Raw genomic sequence first — 26996 nt, 5'->3', positions numbered from 1 at the left:
AAGTACACTTGGCCCAGGAGGAGGCCAGGGCCAGGAAGGGGAAAGAGTTGGGACCAGTCATTCATTCTCCCAGGATCACTATGTACTCATTGCAGAGACAGGGAGTTTGCATGCAAACCCTTTCTGAATGTTTTTTGTAGGGGCGAAAGGAAGTCACATTCCAGTTAACTTTCTGAACACAGCAACTTAAAAAACCCGTATGTCACCTATTTCTTAACTACAGCTTTAAGCCTGCCGCACTGTCCATTTTAAATGATCCAAGAGACTTTCAGACAGTGACCCCTCAAGAGAAGTTACCATTACTTCATTATAAAGGGATTTTTAAAAAAATAGGCTCTCTTTTCAATCAAAGCTGAAGGTCAGATCACATTCTAACAAATGCTTCTCCGACAAAATTATGTATAATAATTAAATTTCTAAGGTCTAAATCCTGACCCCTTACTTGAAAGAATATTTGATAGGGTGATAGGGTAGAATAATTAAACAACCCTGGTCTCTTTAGAGTTCTTTTTAACAGGATTTGATCTTTACTATAAATAATTTCTTCTCTCATTTACCTACCACCATCCTGTATCCCCCGTTTGTTACTGGTCGAAGCTGCGGGCTTAAGTAACACTTTAAATGTGAATTTCGTAAGAAGCCTTTTGTGCCTTTATTTTTTCTTAAAACAATTTTGGCTTGCCTGGCCTGGGACGGTGGCTTTGGGGCTTTTGGGGAGATAAGACGCTTCAATGTTTTCCTGACAGCTGAACTAAAAAAAACCTCTTATACGCACGTCTTCTGATTTGCCTCCTGTCATTTTGATCTCTCCTTCTGACAGTTCCGATCTAATTTTTCTTTCTAAAAAGGGTATCAATTTCAAGGTTCAGAGTTCTTAGGATTTAGTATCTTTGATTAAAAAAGTGAAATTTAATCTTGATTCAATGAGAGGGCATGTGAGTAAGTTTAGTAAGTTTCTCCTCCGATAGAAGACTCCTGTGACCAGTATTTATTATGGTAATACTTTGTTATTATAAACCTCCTACGAATAATATTTTGGAGAACTACCACACAACAAGGCATACATTATAACACCCCTGTTTGGGGGGGGTGACATCAACGAACTGAGAAGCACAATTATCTCATGGTTATGCATGCCTATGAAGTATGTTATTACTTTTGTTTTTTACAGCTTGTAGAATATTTTCATTGTAGGTGAAGCATCAGACACATTTTTATTCAAAGGAAGAGAAACAAAACGAAGGTTGTGTGCGCTGAGTGTTCTGAACAGTACCCCGGTGGCCCCAGCTCTCTAGTTGGGGAACTAATTTATAACCAAGCGTCTCCCGGGCGCCAAGACATTCTGCTTTATTGTCTGTGTCATGGTCTTCTGATACCCATGGCACAAAAGGAGTCATTATTTGGAAATAGCGATCCGTCAGTTTGAACAGGAAGGTTTGCTGGTTTGCCTGCAGTAAATACGGTTTTAGGCTGATTTGGTAAGAAAAATGAGTAAAGCGTGGTGTTTGCTTGCTTGGTGTCCTAAAAAGCAAGTAATCTTGCAGTTGGCATTTACCTCTTTACCAGAGGTTTAAGGCCCTACAGGGAAGGCTCTAGGGGAGAAATAAGGCAATGCTGGGGAAAAAAATTGAATGAGCAAATTACTAATACTTACTAAATGTCAAGTGGTAAACTTAAAAAGTATCTCTTTTAATCCTCACAACAACCTCCCATGTGGACATTACAGAGCTTTTTGCAGAGGGGAGGAAATTTAGGCAGGTTGGGATATTCAAATGAGCCCCACGTACTGCTAGAACCTGGTCAAACCAGGGTCTGCTTGATTCTACAGCTTCAACACACTTTCATTCAGCGGGCGTTTCTTAAAATGTGCTTAGAATGGGAATACTGTGGATGATGTGTGGAAAAGAGACACAGGGATGGATGGGCCATCAAGTGTATCTGGGGAATGTTAGATCAAAGACATTTATATGCCTTAAAAAAAAAACAAAAAACTGCAGAACTTCTCAGAGCTTTTAACATAAAATTATGCAGCATTTCTCAAATTTATTTGACTTGCAAATGCTTCCCCCCACAAAGAGACAATACTAGGGACCTTACAAATCCATTTGCTACTCAAATGCTTTTCAGTGGAGCATCTGGTGGCATTACTGTTCCGAGAAACATACACCCATAACTTTGCTGTTGCTAGCCTGACGTTCCCTCTCATCTGCCTGGAGCTCCCTCAGCAGTCATGCTAGGTTTGAATCCAGAAAGAGGATTGCTTGCTTGCTTGCTTGCTTGCTTGCTTGATTTTATTATTATTATTATTATTATTTTTTTTTTTTTTGATTCTTAGTTACGATGTATGAATATTTTGCCCTGAGAAAAGAGTGAATGAGCAAGCCAGAATCTGTGTCCAAGGAAGTAAGTGTGCGAACCCACTCCCTTTGCTTGTCTTTTTAGTTTGCCTATGGGTACTCTGGCCACTTGCTCACGCTCCTTCCTTTGTTCAGGCTTCCCCCCCAAGCTGGCACGGGAGGCAGACCACATACAAGGATGATGCTATAATGTGATGTGATGGTGTGTGGAAGCCCAGAGTTCATGGGAGCACAGAGGAAGAAGAGGGGAAGGAGATGCTTAGGTTTTAGGGATGGAGTAGGATTTAGTCAAATGTGTAAGGGGAAACCGGTGGTTCCCACTGAAGGAACAGTTTTAGGGAAGGTCTGGGGCATGGGATGACATGACCTGTTTGAGGAAACAGAAGCCGTCCCAGCCACAGCTGGAACATAAACTAGGGGGCAGGGAGAGGGAAGAGCTGAGCTGCTGAGATGGATGGTGGTCAGACCCTCCATAGAAGCCTGTGTATGTGATTTAAGAGATGAAGTTCGTCCTGTAATATAGGGGAGACATGTTGGGGTTTGAAAGAAACAAGCAATAGGTTCCGATCTGGGTTTTGACAGGTTCACTCTGCGGGTAAGGCCCCAGCCCAGAGGTGAGGAGGCTGGTTATGAAGCCATCAAGGGAAGGGAGGTTGTCCCCTGCACTAGGGCAGTGAAAACAGTAATGGGGAGATGAAGCAGATTTGTTCCATACGTAGGAGAGCAAAGGATTGGAGTTGATTGGAACTGAGGAGTGGAGAAGAGGTAGGATAATGAACTTCAGCTAGAGCATGGATTAGGAATGAGGGGCATGTCTATTCATTCTAATCTTTTACATCAGAGGGCGTGAGAGCATTCCAAATGTGGAAGCCCCTTTATTAATATTCTCCCATTCTTCTTGTTCATTTGTTTCCTGTGGAGGCCTGGAGAAAAGTGCTCTGGCAACTTAGAAAAGGTCTTTACTTGGGCTTGTATGCTAAGTATTCAACAACGTAACTGAGGATGTAGACAATCCACAGGGTGTGATGTAGACCTGGGCCCAATTCCCACATGTACCATGTTCTGGCTATGCTAACTTGGACAAGCTCCACAAAATTGAACGTCCTCATTGGCAGAACTGGAGATAGTCTCTGCCCTGGGGTGCAGGTGTGACGGTGATTTACATGTGGCTTTTCCCCATGTTGGCTGAGATCGATGCAGCCCATCCAGCTGGCTAGGCAGGCAACTCCTTCCTTTTTCACCTGAAGCTTTGTGCCTGGTCAAAGAGGTCAGTGTCTCCTTCTCAGATAGACAAGGACCATCCTTCTGATTTGGGTATGTAGGAAATTGTGCTCCTCTACTTATCCTTCCAAATGATCCCTCAAGGTCCAAGAAGAAACCTAAGGTGTTTGTGAAGGGTAGATGACATCACAGATATAAAACACTTTGTAAACCCTAAGGGTTTCTTCCATTTGGTTGTTATTATTATCCTGGATATGGACTCTGTTCTTTTCAATCATAAAACTTATCTGGAGAGAATACCCTGGTATGTTTTCCTCTCTGTTCCCTTTGCTTTGTACCGCTGTTCCACAATCGCTGTGTGGCCTTTGTGATTCGCTGCTGTTGCTTAATGATGGTGAGTTACAGCAGGACTACTGCACATTTGCTTCCATAGCAAATGAAGGAATCACCCAACCACTAAGGCGGCCACCCCCTAGATGCCCAGAGGCTCTGAATATCATGTCCTAGTGTCCATGAGAACCTTCAGTGACTCCCTCTCCATCTGGGACCATAGAGGCCCTATACTCATTTTTACTGTGCTGTGAATTACCCCCCAAACCTAGCAGCTTAAAGTCAGAAATATTTATGTTACACTTTCTGTAGGGCAGGTATGGCTTTAAAGGACTTTCACAAGGTTGCCACTGTTGTGTCAGCTGTGGCTGTGGTCTCATCTGAAGGCTGAGGGGGGACCACACCCAAGCAAAATTCAGTTCCTGGAAGCCTACTGGATGGAGAGCTTCAGTTCTTCGCTTTCTCTCGGCTGGGGTCTTTCATCAGTTCCTTGCCATGTGGACTGCTCCATAGGGCATCTCAAAACATGGCAGCTGAATTCCATCAGAGCAAGCCCTCAAGAGAGCAAGAAGAGTAAGACAGAAGCCACTTCTCTTTGTAATGACCTTACTTGACTCAATAGGAGTGAGGCTCCTCAGTGTCCTTAAAGTCAGAACTTGGTTCTGTCTTTTGCCTGCTTATTCCAGGTTTAGCAAGAATCCTAGTGAGTTAGTTTAGCCAGAATCCTCTGCCCCTGGTATCTGACCACTCTTCATATGTGGTGAAATTCCTCATTCCCAAGCCTCCATAGCTTACTACCCTGGACTGCCTTCAGGAAGAATCCTCCTGTGTCAGGTTAGCCAGATGCCCCTCATTCCTCATGTTTCCTTTTAGTTGTTTTCTACCCACTGATCACCATCCTGCTCCATGGCCGTTAATCCCCACTTGTCCTTCTTGGATTTAGCGCCCAATTCTATATTTGTGCCCAATTCTATAGTGAGACCACTCTTCCTCTATTGCAATAGTTCTGGAATAAAGTTTGCCTTTATGGCTCTAACTTCTGTTTGGCTCTGGTTTACTTTGACAGTAATCTTATAGCCTCCCATTCCTTCTGTCATATTCTATCCATTAGAAGCTCATCACTAGGTCCAGATCACACTTGGGATAGGGTTGCATGAGGCTTTAATACCAAGAGGTAGTGATCATTGGGGGTCATCATAGAGGCTGTGTACCACAAGTCTCATTAATAGTGATCATGGAACTCCTTCTCAGGGGCTGTCTCACAATCTCCAAACCACTGCTCTGCTTCCAGTGGTCCCTATAGACTGCCCTCAGTTGGGCCATCAGTCCAGGCTTTAATTTCAGTGACATTCTTACAAAGCTCTCCCAGGACCCTGAGCCCTTTGGCTTTCACTACTTGATGCATGCTTGGACTGGGCTTCTTCCAGGTTACTCTTCTCTGTGGACCAGAAATCCTGGCTCCTGTTTGTCTGAGAGAGGGACCAGAGAGGAACCAAACATTGTGTAGCACCCCAAAGAGTCACATTTGATTTCCTGGGCTTGGAAGACTATGGGCTCACAATTGATCCAGAATTTCTTGATAACAAAGGCCTCCCTGCCCCCAAAGAGAAATCTGTAACGGGTTGTGTGAGATGTTCTCTCGCCAAATGGTGCTTCTGTCCTCCCAAATCTGTATCCACCGTCTTTGAGGAAAGCTTGCAGTTGGAACCACTAAGGCCTACGATCTTGGTAAAATTCCTACATGAATCTTTAATGCCTTGAGAACCTGGAGTGACCTGCTGTTTCCACAACACACAAGCAATCCTCTAGTGGAGCTGAACATTTCCCTTTTGAGCTTGCTAAATTGTGGAAAATAAATATGAAAGAGCTTTTAAGATGCCTCCTGATCCCGGGTGAGAACACAATTGCCCTTTTGTTTACCTTAGTGTAATCGGATCATGATCTAGCTGCCCCATTTGGATGAAGCCTGAACACATATTAACCTGTTGACTGTGTTAATAGCAATTTAGGAAGATGTCTCAGGCTCCAAACCCAGCTTTTTAAAGCCAAATGTAGAGTGGTCTTTCCTTATTTTCTGCATTGACTCTCATTAAAGATTTGTGTAAACATAGCTGAACAATGACTATGTTGCTTTTTGGTGCCAGCCAATTTTGTCAATTGGCTTTTGCTGGTGGAAGGTGTTTTTGATCTATAGAGTCTGTAGAAGGTGGAGTCATTGGGTGTTGGTTGTCCTTGACCTGAAAAAGGCGAGGACTTACTTCTGTATCTCATGGTCCAGTAGCAGACTGCAGTGGTAAATGTGGGGGACTCTGTGGCTTTCCATCCCCAATGTAACAGAGTCTCACTCCCCAGAACCAGCACAAGTGCCAAAAGGAGTTTTTGTGCAGCTCTTCTCACTGACCCTCTGCCTGCCTCCATCTGCCCCAATTAAAGCAGGAGGCCATGACCTGCTGGCCGCTTTCCTGGTTTCGCTCCACCGACCCACCCTCTCTCTGCCTTTGGAAGGCATTATGGATTGGTTTGAAACAAAACCATCTCATTCCCAAACTGAAAGGTTCCTTTTTACGTTTGGGAACAACTTGAAACCACTGGAGAAAATCATGTGCCAATTATGTATAAACTCCTTTACCACAAGGTATAAAGGAAGCCATAATTCGGGGGGCTTATGTTTGATTGAATTCATCTGTTTCCATTTTGTAAATAGAGCACAGGGAGAATCCGTAATGGTGGACAGTTGATAGAACGCAGCTTCTATTCCGCGGGCAAAAGAAGGGGTGGCCCTGTCGCTTCACTGCCTCAGAGCCAGGCTTCTTAGGTGTAAAGGAGCACAGGAAACTTCTAGGCTGGAAGGAAGGTCAGCCTTGTTTGAGGCAGCACCGGACTCACCCAGAACCAGACACATAGAAGGGAAGGGACCCTGTTTTGTCAACCACCCAGCCAAGAACAACAGCCTTCAACTGGGGAAACACCCCCACCCCGTCCCCGGTCTGGGATGAGATTTACACTGATGGGTCTGTGTTTGCCAGCAGCTGACAGCTCAGACTTCAACCTTAACATCCCTAAGTGTGTTGGTACTAATTAGGTGAAAAATGAGATGCATTGTTAAAACTGGCTTTCCTTTCCTGCTTGGCAGCTTGACATTATGGGACATTGAAACCTCAAATTGCCTCACAGAAACATGCCTGAGGGTAACTGCATTATTGGGGGGTGGGGGGAGGGCGGAAAGACCCAGTAAGGGAAACAATAAAGGTTGCTTTACCATCATTTCCATCTGTTGTTAATGAAAGACTGACTTGTTAATGGGCATAGTAGATTAATCGATATCTCTTTCCACGTGTGTGAGAGAGAGAGTGTGTGTGTGTGTGTGTGTGTGACTGTGTGTGTATAGTGACCCCCCCCCCCACCCCACGTTTGGATGCACTGCCTTGGAAGTCAGACAAACTTGAGTGTAATCCCAGCTTTTGCACTTAACTGGTGACATGACTTTTGGTCCGTTCCTGAGCCTCAAGCTCCTCCTCTGTAAAATGGGGATACTTCATTGAGCTAGTATTATTTAAATAATATTTGAGATTCATGTAACATCATAAAAATGAATCATTGGACCTTTCCTTTCCATTCTGGGCCTCTCATTTCCTGAGAAGACTGGATCCTGTATCCTCTATTTTAAACACCCTATGATGGACCAAGAGGATTCCTTGCTGTGTAGCAGAGAATGACTACGCTCAGAGGTGGCAGCTAAACCTTTCCTAGGTATTTCTTTCTGCCTGGGCCACTTTGAGTCACTTGCTTCTATTTTGGCAACAATGATAACTGGCCCTCTTGATTGTTACCCATCTTAAATCATTTTCTCTTGCTAGTTTTTAAGATATAAAAATATTTATCTCCAAAATGAAAATAGATTGCTGTTGGATAGTCACTACTGTTTTTATTAGGTCCGCTCTCGATTACCCAGGGACCAGGGGTTTGAGGCTTACGTTTCATGCATTATGCAGACCCTTGTTCTTTCCTTCTTTTCATCTCCAGTCTAGTCTTAATTCAATTCTGCAGATATTTCATGAGAGCAGAGTGGTTTACATGGAAGATCTAATGTAATCTTCTCGACGGCTTTATTTGTATTCCTGTTTTACTGCGAAGGGTAGCAGATAGGGAGTTACTACACAAGTTACCCAAGACTATCCAACTAAGAAGTGGCGGGGCTTGCACTTGAACCCTCCCCAACCCAAGCATTAAACACTGCCCTTTCACCCACGAGGGGGTTGCTTCACCCCTTCAGGAGAGTTGGTGCAAAGGAGGGCCCAAATCATGAAGCACAAATCAGATTCATCAAGGCTCGCCTGTGAAGGGAAGGACGCCAGGAAATGGAATGTGGGATTCAGACACAACTCGGGACTTGCACCAACATTTAATCCCCCAAGGCCATTCTCTCCTTCCTTGTCTGGGTCACTGGAGGTCTGGAGTACCTTCTACTCTCAGAAGGAATCAAGTCCCAATTGTTTGAAGATAAATGTTACTTTATTACAAAGGAGAAAAAAAAAAAAGAGGAGGGCACCATGGCTTCCCAGGGCAAGTCATTTCTGACATCCTAAAATAAATGTGGTTACAAACTAACTGCCCGCTCCTCAGCGGTGAAAATTGTGTTTGATAGTTATCGAGAGTCGTACTCAAGCGACAGCTCCTCCCGCTCCTCCGGAGTCTTATAATTGTGTTTTTGTTCATGATTTATGCCGCAACCACACATCTGACATATTTTTCCTGTTACTTGTTTCAGGCACTAGAATCTCTCTGGCTTTTCCTAGGCCTGAGACATAATGGCTCTATTTTGTTTTTCAGAGGATTTCCATCCCCCTTGGGGTGTTCAGACCTTCCTGGGCTTGCTCAGTGATTTGAATGTAACTTTCCTCATGAGGCAGCATCTTGGACTTTCTAGGGGAGCCCTGTCCCCTCCACCCAAATTTTATGAGCAGAGGTAGCCCATGCTTGTGGGACAGACCTAGCCCTTTTGGAGGGTCAATCCTATCAGCATTTCCAGGGTAATTTGTCTTTGTGGGATGGGTAATAAAGGGGTCTCAGACACTGAGTGGCAGGGTAATTTGTTCCTTTCCAGACAAGGATGGGCTTATCAGGCTTGACTATCCCGGCTACTGAGCCGGTGCCGCTCTGACAATATTTGCTTTTGAAAGGCTGGGAGTCCACGAACCCCAGCGCTCTGGTTCCCTTCAAGGCAGCTGACCTAATCTTACCCTGATGTAAGCAATTTCAATTCATTGAGATTCTGCCTAATGATTCTGGTGATTTACATTGCTGTCATTCTTGAGCGTTATTATGTTTTCAAAGAAAAGGATCAGGCCTGTGGAGACATTTTCCTCTAAATGCTTCCTTTGAAGGACACTGCTCACCATGTAAAGGAGAGAAATGAAACAAAAGAGAGTCTGCTGTAAGACAGCCGGGGTCTCTCCTAAGAACTCCAGAAAGAATAGCATCTATTGTACTCTTATGGAGTTTAGGTATCTGTCATTCCCTATCTCTCGTACTGATGCCCCAGACGACTGCTTGGGTCTGTGGGGTTTTTAGGATTCCCCTGTGCTCAAGTTTGGCTTGATCCAACATTATTCTTCAAAGCAAGGTCCCCTTGATTCCACAGAATGGGTTTCTATGACCCTAGAGATGGAGTGGGCACTCTGCGAAACCCTTAGATTCAGAGATCATATTATGAAGGGAAACTCAATGAGCCTACTGGTTATTTGAAGACGTGGAAGAAAATTAGAGCAAGGAATAGGAAGCTAGAGACTGTAATTATTACTTGAGAGTTGTCCTTGCTGAAGGAGGGAGAAGGTTTGGTCTGGCCAGATGGCAAAGAATATCACAAGTGGATGGGAGAATGCGTGTGTGTGTCTTTCCTTTATCATCTGTCATTTGAATTATTGTCAGAGCTCCCCAAACCAGTCTTGCTTTCATCCTTCCCCTTCTCAACAATCTGTTATCCACAGAACAGTGTTCAGATCACATCCCACCTCCCACCTCTCCTCACAGCCCACCAAAGTCTTTCCCCATCTCCTGGAATAAAGTCTGTATAGCGTTTGACAGGCTGCACAAAGAGCTCTTCCCGACATCCCTCCGCCCCCAAACCAGCACCTCTAAATTCTCATCCAGCCACGGAGACCCAACTCCCATGTCATTCCCTTGGACCCATGTGTGTCTCTTAGCCCTCCGCTGGGGTCTCAGTTTGAGCACTTCCCTACTGTCACCTAATTTTTCTCTCCTCCTTGCCACTTCCCCACTGCTCTCTGAGGTTCTTGCAAGAGGCACTGGGTTTTACTTATCTCAGAATCCTCCCAAGACCAAGTGCTCAGGAAGTTACTGTTGAATGAACGAATGAACAAACGAACGAGCATGTGTGTGGCTCTTCCCCGTGGGTGTGCGTGTGGCTCGGGTTGAGATGGTCTGTGGTAGTGGCAGATAGACTCTGCAGAGGGGCCCCATTAATGCTGGGCATCACCCCTCATAGGCTGTTCCGTGACTGTGTCCAGTAGCAAAAACGCTTCATTTTCTTGCCTCAAGAGACACCGAGGGTCTGACCACACTGCCATTGCTAGCTCCTAGAGAAATGAAGCATGGCCAAAAGATCCTTGCTTACTTCCTCAGCCCTGGGTTGGGCCCCAGGAAAGGGTGGGCGGGGTGCGGGAAACACCTGTGGACTCAGGCCTCTGCCCTGTTGGCCCCGCTCTGGGGCAGCCCCCCACCCCCTAAGCTCTCGTAGAGCTGGGCTTTGTAGACTGGCCCCCCACACTCTGTGGCTCCGTCCGCATAAATATTGTTCTTTGAGGCACTCCACTGTGGTGGGACAGGGAAGGAAAAGTCATCACCAGGAGACACGTGTCTGCCGTGCCTTTTCCAGAAGACGAAACTCATGCTGGGTAGAGCCAGCATTGCAGTCAGGCTGCTGGGCCCTGCTCTGGGGGAGAAACCCTGCAGGGAGCTCTATAGGGGTCCCCAGCCGCTCCCCTCACCCGCACACGCACTAGTGGCACCTACTGTGCCAGGCCTTCCTTGGGGGCAGACACGTGATGTGTTCCTGGCACCAAAGAGTTTTGGTAAAATTAAAGGGGAAAAGCCATTTGCTTGTGGCACGTTGCCCAGGCGGATTAATGCAATCCCTCTGAGAGAGCTCTTCCTAAACAACTTGTAATTAATCCGGGGAACTCAGGGCTGCGGGAGGTTATGAGGCCAAATCACTCAGGAGGTTTCAAAAAAAGGAGTTGTTGTCTATGTGTAAGAGTAATGTCATCTTTTCTTAGATAAGCTGGCAAGAAGTGTGCAGGAGCTATCTGTGGGTCCGCTGGGGGTGGAGAGGAAATGCAGTTTCAGGGTAGAATAAAGGTAGTGCTAATGGTTGTCTTCGGGTCGCTAACTTTTAGTGAGCAGTTGTTAGGTGCCTGGCTTCCTGAGCTAAGTACTTCATTTGCATCTGTTCCCAGAATTCTCGCAAGCAGTGGTTACCGTCGCCATTCCCATTTGACAGATGAGGAAAAAGGAGCCCAGAGATGTTAAATAACTGGTCTGTGGTCACACCACACAGTGAGGGTATGTGGAGATAAAATAAAAACTAGGGTACCGTGTCGTTAGATCAGCTCTTAACGGCTAGGTCTTATGTTCCGCGCTGCCATGGGTTGGAGTGACCTTAGCCAGGCCACACACATCTTTGCCCTGTGGTTTAGTGCCAGGTGTTAGAGAGAGCACTGGATTTGGAAAGTGCTGAGGTCATCAGCAGCATGGCCTGACAGGAGTTTGATTTCATTTAATCCTTGAGTTAGGGCCCTCGTCGGATAAAGTAGGTATAGTAATTCCTCTCTTACCTATTTTGGGTGGTTAAACCTTATGAGGCATTGAAGGGGTAACTCAGCTGGTTACGCATCTGCCTTTAGTTTGGGTCATGATCTGAGGGTCCTGACTTCTTGCTCAGGGGGAATCTGCTTTTTCCCTTCCCTCTGCCCCTTCCTCCTCTCTCTCCCCCGCTTCGTGCGCTCTCTCTTGGATAAATAAATAAAATCTTTTTAAAAATGTTATGATGTATTAAAACACACAATAAACACAAAAGTACTATTCAACTGCCATGCTTTGTTATGAAATCATCTATTTGTCGTCATGATAAAATGAGAACATTAGACCCAGGTTGTCCAGTTGGTCTTTCTGCAATGATGGAAATATGCTTTATCTGTGCTGTTCAAATGGGAGTCACTAGCTACATGTGGCTACTAAAGCCCTTGAAGTGTGAGACAGAGGAACTACATTTTAAATTTCACTTAATTAATTTAAATTTAAATAGCCACATGTGGTTAGTTGGTACTTTAGTGGGCAGCACAGGAGATGGTTTCAGCTGGGAGACACTCAGCCCAACCCTTTTGTTTCATAGATAAAGAGACTGAGGTTCTTAGTGGTGCGGGAGCTTGCCCAAAGTCATGCAGTAAGTTAGCAGACAGCAGGTCCGAACCAGGTCTCCTAACACCCTGATAATCTCCACTTTAAAAATTCTGAATATCAATGTTTTAGACCAGGAGATTAGAAAAGGGGATTGATCATGATCAACCCAAAGCTCACATGAAATAAGCTCCTGGTGAAACACCAGGAAGACTGGAGCAATTTTGAAGTTCCCTTGAGGCTCGAGAGGGTGCCCACACCCACTGTGTGAAACAGTGTGTGATGGTGTGATGAAACAGTGTGTGATGGTCTCCACTCCACCTTGACCAAGTACAGTTCTTCTTCCTTAGAGTCAACAGACAGGAAAAGCTGTTTGCACTTGAAGCCCATCCTGACAGTGACAGAGACGCCCCTGGCTAAGTCCATCTCACCGAGGAATGGCCTTGCCAGGAACAGAGGGCGCAGGGCTCCCGTGGACTGTAATGGTATATCTGTGGAAAGGAAGAAAAGGCCTGTGGGGAGCCCGCAGCCCCAGTGCCAAATCACAATGCATAATTGGCCCTGATTTTTTCCATATGTATCAACAAAAACAGCGTTGCTTTCATGGGAGATGAAAGCGACCCCTTTCTTTGGTCGTATTTCCTCTTTGCGTGTAGTTCCCGGGTCTCCACTGGGTTCATCATTCTCTGTGTAAAGCAAACCTAAAAGAGAAAAAGTCAGAAATTAGGGATATGGAAGGACTTAAGGAGAAAATACCTTTCTGTATGTTTGCCATGGCAAAGAGACAGGCTGTTTTCTTCCTTTTCTTAGCCAAAATAAAATTAATTTGTCAAAGTTGTCTTGAAATCATACTCTTAGAATAGCGGAAGCACCTAATTGCTTTAATAGCAGTAGATGAATGTGGATGTGTGAACTACCTTTCCGAAAGGAAGCTCACTCATTCATTCATTCAACACTCTTTTGTTTGTGTTCTGATTTATTTGACAGAGAGAGTGAGAAAGCACCATCAGGGAGAGCAGCAGAGGAAGAAGGAGAAACAGGCTCTCTGCCAAGCAGGGAGCCAAATGCAGAACTCAGTCTCAGGACCCTGGGACCATGACCTGAGCTAAAGGCAGACACTTAACCGACTGAGCCATCCAGGCGCCCTCAACGCTCCTTTTGTATTCATCTGCTCAGGCTGCCACAACAAAATGCCACAGCCTGGGAGGACTAAGCAACAGAAATTTATTTTCTCACAGTTCCGGAGACTAGATGTCCAAGATCAAGGTGCCATCAGGCTTGGGTTCTCCTGACGTCTGTCTCTTGCAGAGACTTCTTGCAGTCTCATCTTGCAGACGACTCCTTTCTCTGTGTTCCCACATGGCCTTTCCTCTGTATCAATGGTGTCCCTTCCTCTTCTTACAAAGACACCTGTCCTATTGGATTAGGTCTCCCCCTATGACCTCATTTAACCTTAATTATATCTTTAAAGGACCCATCTCTAAATAGAGTCACATTAGGGTTCAGAGGTACAGCATATAAACCTTGGATGGACACAGTTCAGTCCTTGATACTTTTATCGCGTACTTTTGTGCTGGGCACTGGAGATACAGAGAAAAAAAAAAGATATAACAACCTGGCCTCTGGGAAGCTGGGAGTCTTACAGACTTGTACCAAAAAATGCAAAATGATATGCAATTTGTGTACACAAAGGCATCAAGGGAGAAAATCTACTTTGTTTTGGAGAATGGAAGAGGGGGAATTCAGAGAGAGCTTCAAAGACAAGGTGCAGAGTGAACTGAGTTTTGAAGGAGAGCCTGGCATAGGCAGAGTGGCAAGGAAAAGAACAAAGAATATAGAGGGAATAAGCCTGGCTTCTGAGTATTCTAAAAATACTCTCCCCAACTTCAAAGGCCTAAACTTCTATAATTTGAGATAATTTCTTTCATTCAGACATTGCTTCCTAAAGAGGGGAAAAGAAAGAAAAGAATAAACTATATTAGTAGGAATGATCTTAGTTACAAACATCATAAAACCACGATGCAACATGGCTTAAGCAGTAGGGACATGAGCTATTTTGCACAAGCAGAAGATCAGTGGTGGGTTGTTTTCCCAGCGTAGTTTGATCACTAACTGAACGATGACATGAAAGACTTGCTTTTTCTCTCTCCATTTTGCCTTCCTCACCAGTTGGTTCCAAACCTGAAAGTTATTAGTTTCTATTCCATTCTCTCTAAGGTAAAGCTATCGATTGAATGTCAAAATGATGGTTCAAAGACAACAGCAGAAGAGGCACTCCCTTGAGAGCTACAACCCTGGATCCCATAAGGGTAAGTCTAGGGGCATATCTTCTGGGCTTCTGTGTTCCACTTGGAGAAGCCAAAGACTCCAGATACTAACATCTCCTCAACCTTGCAAATTTCAACATGACTTTTGCCACCTTTGAAACTCAAAGGATAGGAAGTTCTTGACATGAAGATCTTAAAAAGGTTTTGGTACCTTTTAGGAAACTTAAGAAGATTTTTAGGTTGAGTTAGAAGGAGCATTTCATTTAGCTTGTGCTTGGGTTCCAGAAGCATTCACTTTTCAGACCATAGCAATGATGTATGTTCCAAAGGAAGCAAACAGAGACTTCTGAGTGATTCATAAACTGTCCAAAGTCTGGGAAATGTCTTCATGCTAGAGTCTATTGACATTAGTGTAAAATAAGCGTACTCAAAGCTCTCCTTTCCTCAAGAAAGACCTCCTTTGACCTGCTCTCTCTTCCAGCTGGTCTTTATCTTTCCTCAATAGTTAAAGGTCTGAAAGGATTAGTTTTCATTTGTTGTCACAACTTTTTCTCCTTCTGTTCATTCCTTGGATTCTGTCTACAAATACCAACAGTGATGCCCTTGATATGTTCAGTCACCTTCTCATTCTGTTTGACTCTTAGGACAGCTTTTGGTTCTAGGCTATCTTCTCTGCTGTATGTTTTTTTTGCCTCCTGTTATTTCCATAATGCCATGCTGTTCCTCCCACCCTTCTTCTGAATCCTTCACTGGTTCTTCCTTCTCTGTGCACTGCTTACATTGGAATGTTCTCCCAGGTTTCTGTCCATTCCTGTTCTCTCCTTTCTTCTCTCTTGGGTCCATCATCTTCTCATCACCTCTAAACTCTAGGTGGACAGCCCTCAAGTCTATGTGTCCAGCTGTGGTGTCTCTCCTTAGCTCTAGAGGTGAGTGTGTTCATCTTCACATGTGTGTGTGGGCCACCGGTGCTTCAAAAACAACACATCACTCCTTACCTTTTATTATTCCTAGCTTGTGTTCTCATCCGTATCTCAGCGAACAAAACTGCTCTTCTTTATGTCTCCCCGGCTAGGGACCCTAAGGATCCTTGAATTAAACTTCCCTGGTCAATGAATTCCATGGTGCCACCTGTCTCTGAATCCCATAGATTTCATTGCCATCATTTTCCTGGTATGCATTCCACCTTCTCTGCTCCCGGTACTCTAATTTACAACCCAGGTTGCCAAACATCTTGAAAGAGCTTGATAGTAAATATTTTAGGCTTTGCAAGTCATGCTGTCCTTGTGGCAACGATTGAACATGATAGTAGCCATAGGCAATATGTGAATGTGTTTCTTTTTTTTTTTTTTTTAAAGATTTTATTTATTTATTTGTGAGAGAGAGAGAGTGAGAGCGAGCACAGGCAGACAGAGTGGAAGGCAGAGTCAGAGGGAGAAGCAGGCTCCCTGTGGAGCAAGGAGCCCGATGTGGGACTCGATCCCAGGACGCTGGGATCATGACCTGAGCCGAAGGCAGCTGCTTAACCAACTGAGCCACCCAGGCGTCCCTGTGAATGTGTTTCTATAAAAGTATAGTCGCAAAACCAGATTTTTGGTCTGATACAGTCCATGGGACAGTTTGCCATCTCCTGGTTTAGAGGATTGTTACTTCTCATTTACTTTATCTTATTACTCAAGGAGCTGATCTCTCTGCTCCAGTTTTATTTCCCTCTAAATAATTATTTTTATCTTGCTGTCCAAAGTAAATATTTGTGGATGAATGTATCTTCCTAAAATGCAGGCCTGATTAGACACATTAGACATTAAGACACTAGATAGCTTGAGTATGCTGCCTGTTCAAAGAAGGCTAAGTTATCTATAATTCTCCCTTAACTGTGTTTCCCAGCCTGGAGTGCTCTTCCCTGTCCCCAATGCTTAAGAGTGCCAATCTATAAGACCCAGCTTACAAGTTACCTTTTTTTTTTTTTTTTAAGATTTTATTTATTTATTTGACAGAGATCACAAGTAGGCAGAGAGGCAGGCAGAGAGAGAAGAAGAAAAGCAGGGCCCCTGCTAAGCACAGATCCCCATGAGGGGCTCGATCCCAGGACTCTGGGATCATGACTGGAGCCAAAGGCAGAGGCCTTAACCTACTGAGCCACTCGGGCACCCCCAAGTTACCTCTTCTAAGAAGCCCTCAATACCTCCGGCCCCAACTCAGAACTCTTCTTTCTCCAATACCGTTGATACTATACCACTCTCACAGTGTCATCTCTTAACAAGTCTCATAGGGAAGTTCTTCTACCTATGCTTATCTACCTTAGAAGGCAGAAAGTGTCTTCTTAGACACTTTTTACTCCTCAACATCCTACTCTAAGTACACTAGTTTCTCTACTTACATACTCTCCAATTTCAGATACAAAATGTACACATTTCCAACATATAGATGCAAAAAAGGTACAATCCAGAGCCAAAACAAGTCTACGTCACCTACCACCACAAAATAGCATTTGGGAATTGGTCACTTCAATCTTAACCACTGCTTGTTCACCAGCCCATTACTTGCATATGAGTCTGTGATTCATGTTCAGGTTTTTCTAAATGGAAAAAAAAAAAGCATCAAATTATTTTGCAAAAATGAGTATGTTGAAAGGTCTAGGAAGATGAGACTGTGACGGAAATAAAAGGAAAAATTCATTAAAAAAAAAAAAAAGAAAATGGCAGGAAAATGGAGAACACTGAATGCATGAATTAAATCACTTAACCATAAACATGATTTGAAAGGACCACAAGTGAACAAGGTAATGTGTGAAGAGTGCAAAGTCAATGTGATGTCAATGCAATTAGCTGTAAGCATTAAGAGGGGAAGAAATGATAACATATTTTGAGGGTTTATCTAGAGCTGGTACTATTCACTATGGTAATTACTAACTACAACAGGATTACTTAAGTTTAAATAATTGAAATTAAATAAAATTTGAAATGCAGTTCCTCAGTTTCATTAGCCACAACTCAAATGTTCCTAGCTACTTGTTCCTAGTGGCCAGTGGACAGTGCAGGTCTAGAACTTTTCCATCAACACAGAAAGTTCTATTGAATAATGCTAGTCTAGGATCCCTGAAATCATGAGTCTCTTAGCTGGAAGTTGAGTGGATAAAGGGTGGAGCTCTGCTTGAGAAGGTGAAGTCCAAACAGAGTGAACATGCTGGTGGTGAAAATTCATTCAAAAGCAACAGTTGGTTCCACAGAATTGAGCCCATTGGTATATGCTCAGTGTCCCTGTGAAATGGAAGAGAACCACCCCGGAATAGAGAACCTCAGAGACTCAATAGTTCCATGTACTTGTTGAGAGCCTCAAAGCATTACCAACGTTTTTTGCTTTCTCCTAGGTAGAATTTAAATGTATATTTGGGGAAGGGATACTCTACGATACTACATGTCAAACTGAGGGTCAAAGTTAATTAGTGAGTCATAAGTCATTTAGGGGGACACAAGCAGACCTTTCTACATGAAACAGAACAGACTGGGAAATGTCAGGCATATCACACATTGTTCAGGCAAATGCTGTTTTGTGAAACTTGTTTCAGTGGTATTTGTATGTATTTCCTAGGGCCCTGAAGTTTGAAAGCCAGTGCTTTTCAGAACATAGATTAGCAAGGGAAGGAAAAATAGGTTTAGACAGACTCACACTCTTTTTTGTGGACCTTCCTATAAAGAATACAGACTTGAACCTCTCCCTGTCAGTCACCTGGGCTTAGGAAAAAGTTGAACTTAGAAAATAGCCTCATTGAATCAACCTTCTTATTCTTTCCTCTCACTTCTGGAAATGGGTGGATTGTTACCAATTCCTAGATGGTCTGCATCCCAGAAGACAGGGTTTTTCTGTTGTTTTGTTTTGTTTTCTTGGCTTAGCAGTTAGCTAGCCACTGGGGATTGCCGGAGCTGGCCTGAGGTGGACTGACCCCAGGAGTCAGGGTCAACTACTTAGAAAGCAGGTGTAACCTGGGCATGCACAGGAGAGGTAAGACCAGAAAGTCCAAGATGTGCTTCCTAGCCACACAGCTCAACAGTCACCTTCCTACTTGGCAAAAACAAAAGCTCTATTAAATTTTGAAAGAAGAGAATAATGCTTGTCTTATTCACATATTAATATGATTTATTTAAAAACCCTGATCCTGTTGCCTCAGAATGACTTATAATGCTCTGTTTATCTCTTGGAACGTTGACAATGAGAGTTCAGATTTCTCCCTCTGGCCTTCTAAATGGTCTCTTTTGGAGCTCGTGGGAGCCCAGTGTACTTGCTACCCTATACATTACACAGTAACATGGAAACCTTGATTGCTGACTTAGGCCAATTTAATTAAAAATTAAAAGAAAAAAACCCCCAGTCTATTGAAAATTCCTACAGATGGCCACCCAAATTTGCAGAAACCCTGTAAACTTGATTATTCACTTAAAAAATTGCATTGATTTCTTATAATTGTCATTAAAAGTTTGGTTTCAAAATTCTTTCCTCAGGTTAAACATCAAATCAGTTCTGAGTGAAATATATACATTTCCTTGTTCTAAATTATCTACATTTTCCTAGGCAAGAAACTTTTACTTCGATGGGGGTAGATATGAACTGAAATTGTGGAAGTAATTTTCTCAGGGCATTTGGATGGATGAGATATTCCCAAACTCTTTACCCCTGAGCTTTTACTAGACATATACATATGTATTTAAATGTTTAACAAAACCAACTTCAGAATGTTTCTATGTATTTGCACTGAACTCTTCAGTTTTCTCTAGGAGACGCTGTATTAGTAGGGCTCAGCTGCCAATGACAGGCATTATTTGCAAATTGCATTGATCCCAAATTCGTATCTCCCAATGGATTTAAGACTCCAGGGCCCTATATTCCAGTGGCCACCTCAACCTGCATCTCCACCGGCACCTCAAGTTCAACATGTCCAAATCTGAGCTCATCGTCTTCCTGCCTACAAGTTTTTCATCTCCAGCTGTATTGCCTGTCTAAGCAAGTGGTGTAGCATTTCCTCATTTCTTAAATCAGCAGCCTTGAAGTGGTCTTGAAGGTTTCCCTGTCATCCATCAGCCCCCCATTAATTAAAAACAATGATTTTCCTGAGAAAACATTAGGGTTTGAGCAGTTCTTCCTCAAAAATGCCTTTTATGTCTCAGACTTCCGTGGCAGGCCAGAAGCAGGGCTCGCTGTCTCTCATCTGAATTACAGCCACAGCCCCTTAGCGGGGCTCCCTCTCCCGTCCAGTTCCTCTGTATTATCTTCCTAAAAAACTAAGAAACATATTCCTAACACTCCATCATACGCCTCTCCCCTGTAAGACACTCTATTATCTGTTGTTGCCTGCGGGGTGAGACCAAACTCCCAAGCAAGGCAAATATCCGCCACATTGGCCTCCTGCCTTTGGCCCCCCTTCCCAGATGTGGTGCTTCAGCCCCACTGAATTTCCCTGCAATCTTCTAGTGAAAGGTGTTTTCCTGTTCTGTGCCTTAGCAATGCCTCTTTTTCTGGAATGCTCATATCTTAGCTCCCCAGAAAGACAATGTTGACCCTTCAACATTAAACTCACATGCTACCTCTTATGGGAACTTCTTGTAATTACTCCATGAAATTTGTGAGTTTATTGATCTTTCTTTTTCTCATTTCTCTATTATAGCACTTTTCTCATTGTATCACAATTATCTGCTAACATGTATGTGGTATTCATTAGGACTATTCTCCAAATGTTTCTGGATCTTCCAAAATCTAGCTTTAAGGTAGAATTGTCCTTCTTGAGGGGTGCCTGGGTGGCTCAGTGGGTTAAAGCCTCTGCCTTCGGCTCAGGTCATGATCCCAGGGTCCTGGGATGGAGCCCTGCATCGTGCTTTCTGCTCAGCGGGGAGCCTGCTTCCTCCCCACCCCCACCCCTACCTGCCTCTCTGCTTACTTGTGATCTCTGTCAAATAAATTAAAAAAAAAAAAAAAGAGAGAGAGAGAGAATTGTCCTTAGTTTCCTAATGGTTGGATGGGACCAATGACTAGTTGTGAACAATGAATTGAGAGTGGAAGAGATGAGTGTCATTTCTGGAATGGAGCATATCATTGCCTATGTAAGACTCTTCAGACATTTTTCTTCTAGCATGTTGACTGGCAACGTTAAACATGGTGTCTGCTTCATCATCCTAGGCTCCTGGTCACTCACAATGGACATGTAACATGAACAAAAATCTTTGCTAATTTTGGCCAATGAGGTATTGGGACTGTATGTCACTGCAACCTGGTTAAACCTTCCTGAGACAATGTGTGTCATCCCTATGGGACAGTGAACTCCTCAGTAGGCTTCAGTGTACTCTCTTGGCATTCCTATTGTCTTGCAAGTGCATAGTAGGTGTTCAGTGAAATGTTGGTTGAAGGAAAGCATAATAAATATGGTATTAAAGTCCTAGAGATAAATAGAAACCCATTAATAAAAATAAAGTATTTCCATGCTTGTTAAAAAATAATGGCCACTTGAGAAACGTGCTTAAATCCAATTCAGAACTGTTCTTTTTGATAACAGTTTTCATTAAGTTTCCTGTGTAGTTTTGTGTTCTTGCTCCAGACCTTGCATTGCAATGAGGGAATGTTTGTCAAAGAAATGGCACAGGAATAACAAGTTTCATTTGCAAATCTCTGTATGGTTGGATGATTGGTCCTAATGGACCGTCAGTGCTTTTTAAAAAACAGCACTTAATAATGTACACATTGCCTTGATTAGTTGAGCTCTTAGACTGCCCTGAATGTTGTGGAGATCCAGTAACCGCCTTCAGATGTCTGCCTCGTTATCCCCACAGAAGTGAGGGGGCTAGATGTTTTGAAGCAACTAGTTACTGGGATTTGCATTTTTTTCAGTGATGGAAAATGACAAGCAACTGCCCTTGGGCCAGCTGTGAGTTTGCCTTTGTAAATGACCAAAACTTTGTGTCAAAGCCCCCCACACAAGCTAATCACTTGCATTTGGAGCTGCTTCCTCTGTCTTCTGGCAGAAGCTCAACATTAGGAAATTGTGACTAATGGCAAAGGGAAAGAACCCCGGGAGGCTTATCTAGCAGGGGAGGGCTTCAAGGAGATCTTAATAGGAGCCAGAGAAAAGCAAAATATGACTTGATTAACCAAGATAAGATAAGAATGAGCTAAGTGGACAGTCTTTTGAAAGGGGACAAGCACAGAGACAAGGGAGTCCTGAAAGGAGACGTGATTATTATTAGTGTCGCATGGTTATCATTTTATTGCATTGGAGCATGCACAGTTTATGATTCTTCAAACCTGTAATTCGGGCAAGGGGATCCAAAGCCTTTGCAAGCTATGAAGCTTCTCTCAATGTGACCTCTTTCCTTAGACTAAGAAGGGGCAAGGGAAGCAGTGCTCTTAACAGAAGAAGATTTGGTTTTGAAACCAGACCCGTCTGGCTGGTGGTCAAATCCCAGAGCGACTGCCTACTAATTGTGTGAACTTGGGCAAGGCACGTCACCTTGTTATACCTCCACGTCTTCATCTATAAAATACTGGGCTTAATAACACCGGAGTGTTGTGGCGATTCAGTGAGATTTTGCATGTAAAACTTTTGCTGTTCTTATGTTTGCATGTAAAACTTTTGCTGTTCTTATGAAGCCCATACTAGATGCTCCAACAAGTGGTAGTGGCTATCCAGTTCTGAAATAATGCTGGGAAGTTCATCACCTACAAATCATGGTCTGCTCCTAAAAATGAATCAGAATGGAGAGTTCCATGGGATGGGGATGAGGGACCAAAGTGAAGCGTTGGAGGTAAAATACCCTCTTTGGACAACGTGGGCTTCTAGTTCCCTCTGAGGAAACTGTCCTGTTGTCTCTACAGCAGGCAGCAGCCGCTCAGAAGTGCATGCCTCCCGCTGACGGTAATGGCCTAGTAATCAAACAAAGCCCACAGTCTTTGCTTTCACAAAGCAGAGGACCGGGAGCTGCTGTTTTTCCAGAGGCTGTGTTTGAGCTTTGTCAGCTGGCCGGACTGAAGTTTATCCTATGTCCACTTCCCTTATCAGCCGCCCATGGCAGGCACACGTTTCTTTGCTCAGTGAATGGCAGAACTTTAGGACTCCCTGTTGACAGAGGTAATCCATCTTTCTACTGCTGCCATCTTGAAATAACTTTGGAACAGCAGGCTTGTCCAGGGAAATGGAAGCAGCCATGACGACTGGGAAGTTTTCTCAGGGAATGAGGAGCACTTACTTCTAACAGCCTCTTTCCGTGTGGAAACTCTGAGGAGGATATATTAAAAAGGTGCCCAAAACATCTGGGCTCATTTATGGGGGGGGGGGAAGGGGAGGCATTTTCACAGGAAAGCCCAAAGTACCCAACTCATAAACCGTCTTCACAGAGTCTTTAAAGGAGGTTTAATGAACAGGAGAGCCTATGACAAAGTCAAGACATCCTGCATCCCTCTCGGGCTCTTGGAACTACTTTTGGCGCAGGTCACACACTGTCACCAGAACAGAGGTGGGGCTTCCTGCTGTCCCTAGAAGATGCCTGTGGCCCTGAGCCCACCTGAGAACTCCCATGCCTCCAGCACCTGCTAGGTGTTTGCAAGTGCTGTGCTATCCGGGCCCTTCCATGTGATCAGCCCTAGGTTTTGATTACTGTTTTCCATTGGACAACAGAAAACAAGAGGGGTGAAGACATACCTTTTCAACTTTAGTTTTTCCTCCTCTAGAGATGGGTCATAGTCTGTATTAAAGATTCCATGTTCGTAAGAAACCAAGTTATCCTAAAGACTGAGTAAAGTGAAAACCAGCACCCCTGTCTGCTTTTTTCTTCTTTCCCACAAAGCCAGAAGTGAGGTTAGGGGACTCACCTATAAAAAAACAGTCTGTCTAGTGTGGCCACAGGAACGTTTGTGGGGTGGAAGTTTAGTCTGGTCAAAGTGGGCATGTGAGCCGTTCCAAGCTGGCTTTCGAGTCCAATCTATGCAGCCTCATCTCATTACACATTCCGGGGACATCATTCACATCCTAGGCTATGTGAATGGCAACCTCTGGAGTCATGTGATTTACAACCTGCAAGGCAGGATGCAACAACCTGAACTCGAGCCTCAGTTCCCACATGACCAATGATATCAACCTCAATGATCTCAACCTCATCTTATGTTCCGTGTACTGCTGTGTCCGTGCATTACTGAGTGGTTGCAGGTTGCTCCTCTCTAATAATAAAGTACACGCATTTTCTAACGTGTTCCTTCTTGATTAGGAGTTAAAGAAAGCCAAGATCAGCATTGCTGGTTCACTCTTACTGTGAATTAGATCTGCTGGCTTTGCTTTCCTTATTTCAATAGATATACGAGTGAGAGAGAGAGAGCGAGAGAGAGCGAGAGGTTGTGAGAAAGTGGTGGAGGTATAGCTCCAGAATGTGAATTATATATAACTGAACATTGTGATCATTTATCTTAGTGTTCCAGGGATATGAAAGTTATTACTTATGTCTGTTATGATAGAAACAAAGATCTCCAGAAAAGACCAGGAGCTCTTGGGGGCAAAGACTATATCTTGGCCATCTTTTTCTTCAAAGTTTAATATACTATCTGGCACAGAGGAAAGGTCAGTTGACACTGAATTTAAGTATCTACCACCCATACTCTTGGCACCACTCTGCCTCTCTGGGGCGAGTGAGACTCTAGCTCCCACACTTCAAAGAAGGGAAGAAGACTGAGACTGTGAGGTACCCAGCCCTTTCCTTATACTTTGCCTCGGATTGAATTCCTCTACTTAGTACATAGGGATCAGCAGTTTTAAAAGAATACTTTCAAAGAGGAGTGATAACCGTGTTAGATTTGGCAAAATAGTTTGTTCCCTGCTTTTTCTTATGACATTATAATCAATCTTTATTTTTTGTTTAGTTATAAATATGTCTCTCAGGAACGAATGTAGGATGTCTTTGGAGAGAAGCAAGTGGTGGTCTTGGTACAGGTCCTTTTTTTTTAAAATGGGAAAATCAAGGCAGTTAATTCCAAGTTATATCGGAGGTGGAGCATTAAAGGCAATTTTCTCTACCTAAGCAGTTTGTGAAACCAGCCCCATCTTGGCTTAAAAATCACATGAAGCCTCTGGCAGTGCTGGAGTTTACAGGGTCCTTGGAGATCACCTAATACAGCCTTCCCTTCACAGTGAAGGTCCTGGGAGGCCAAGTGAAATTGATCCTTGAGGAAAAGTAATTTAGTGGATAATTATCTGCCTTCTGCAATGTGGGGTAGTAGAAACGCGGCTGGGCCTGCAGGTTGGAAAGCTTGGTGGTCACGTCTTTGCTCTTCGGCTTGCTGCTTGATCTCTGGCAAGTTCCTGAACTCCATTCTTTTTGCATATTAAGTAGGGGTACAGTCTTTCCCTGTCTAAAGGGTGCAAGGAGAATTCGAGGAGGAAGTGTGTCTTTCACTGTGCTGGCTGCATGGTAGAGTCATTAGAAAGCACTCTCTACTAAGCCTCTCCAAGGCTATTCTTCACCCCTGATGAAATCAGTAATTCTAAATACTCTGGAAAAACCATCCTTCCTGCATAGCCAATAACTGGCAAATCTCTTTCTCTCTCACTGCTACCAATGTACTTGTAGAAAAACTTTTTGGACTTGGGGCTGACCAACATCCAAAACACTGACAACACCAAATGCTGGTGAGGATATAGAACAACAGGAACTTTCTTTCATTGTTGGTGGGAATTGAATATGAACAGCCAATGCAGAAGACAGTTTGGCAGTTTCTTGGAAAACAAAACTTTTTTTTTTTTTTTTAAGATTTTATTTATTTACCTGAGAGAGAGAGAGTGTGTGTGTGTATGAGCAGGTGAGAGGGGTAGAGGGAGAGAGAGAATCAGGCTCCCCGAGGAGCAGGGAACCCAATGTAGCATTTGATTTCAGGATTCCAGGATCATGACCTGAGCCAAAGGCAGAGATTTAACTGAATGAGCCACCCAGGCATCCCTAAACATGTTCTTATCATACAATCTAGCAATTACATGCCTTGGTATTTACTAAAATGAATAGAGAAAAATCTTTTTTAAGATTTTATTTATTTATTTGACAGACAGCGATCACAAGTAGGCAGAGAGAGGAGGAAGCAGGCTCCATGCTGAGCAGAGAGCCTGATGCGGGGCTCGATCCCAGGACTCTGGGATCATGACCTGAGCTGAAGGCAGAGGCTCTAACCCACTGAGCCACCCAGGTGCCCCATGAATAGAAAATTTATGTCCACAGAAAAACTTGCACATAGATATTTATAACAGCTTTATTCCTAATTGCTAAAACTTGGAAGCAACCAAGATGTCCTTCAGAGGGTGAATGGAGAAATAAACTGTGGCATGTTCAGACAGAATAGTATTCAGCACTAAAAAGAAATGAGCCATCAAGCCTTGAAAAGACACAGAGGAATCTTAAATGCATATTACTAAGAGAAATATGTCAATCTGAAAAGGATACATACTGTAGGATTTCAACTATGTGACACTCTGAAAAAGGCAAAACTATGAAGACAGTGAAAAGATCAGTGGTTGCGAGGGGCTAATGGGGAGGGAGGGATGAGGATGGGAGCACAGAGGATTTTTAGGACAGTGAAATCATTCTGTATGATGCTATAATGGTGGATATCTGTGATTATACATGCCTCAAAACCCATAGCATATACATCAAGAGTGATACCTAATAAAAATCATGGGCTTTGGGGGATGATGATGTGTCTACGTAGGCTCCTCAACTGAAAAAATGTACCATTCTGGTGAGGGAGGCTGAAAATGGGAGAGGCTGTGTGTGTTGGGGCAGGGGGTACATAGAAACTCTGGACTTTTTTTCTTGAATTTGCTGTGAGCCTAAATCTGCTCTAAAAAAGAAAATCTGTTTTTAATAAGGTTTAAAATTCAGATTTTTCTCTAATTCAGATTAGCCTCTCTTTTAATAATTGCCTTTAAGATTTATAATTTTTTGATAGGAAATGGGTGGGTGCTATAGATCCTTTGATAATTCTCTTTTTTCCTGTCAACGTTACCATAGATCCTTCCTCTCTGATAAACCTTGGATGAGCTTGGTCTTGCAGATTGTTAAGTTAGAGCTTGTGGGTTAGGCAGACTCCACAGTGAATGACAAGAAGCACCTATCTGTGGCGCATAGTTTGTACTAGAGTGGAAATGCCTAATACAGAAAAGTCTTAACCGCCAGAGCGTTTTCTACCCAAAGACTTGCAGGCAGGTAGGGCCTGTCGACATGGTGGTGATTGCTTCCTTAGTTTTGTCCTATGTTTTTTGGATCCTCTATTTCAGTCAAGATAACAACAAGATGAATAGCCTCATCTGAGCCTTTGAGGATGAAGTCTTTGCACCTCAAATACTTTGCGGAATAAGTTAGGCTATAAACGCATCCCTATGTGAACACACATTTCT

General features: G+C 43.6%; 1 long non-coding RNA gene across 4 annotated transcripts in view; it reads left to right on the top strand.

Annotated features, from left to right (window-relative positions):
* Positions 1–26996, top strand: part of LOC309844677 — a 188906-nt gene that overhangs the window by 79050 nt on the left and 82860 nt on the right. For all 4 annotated transcript variants that reach the window (XR_014300812.1, XR_014300813.1, XR_014300814.1 and 1 more), the window contains one exon: positions 13311–14632. This is a non-coding gene — a long non-coding RNA (uncharacterized lncRNA). The remainder of the gene's footprint in view (positions 1–13310; positions 14633–26996) is intronic.

Source organism: Mustela nivalis (genome assembly GCF_964662115.1).
Source record: "Mustela nivalis genome assembly, chromosome: 12".
Taxonomy (NCBI): Eukaryota; Metazoa; Chordata; class Mammalia; order Carnivora; family Mustelidae; genus Mustela; species Mustela nivalis.
The sequence above is the reverse complement of the archived record's forward strand: the minus strand, read 5'-3'. Positions and strand labels throughout refer to the sequence as shown.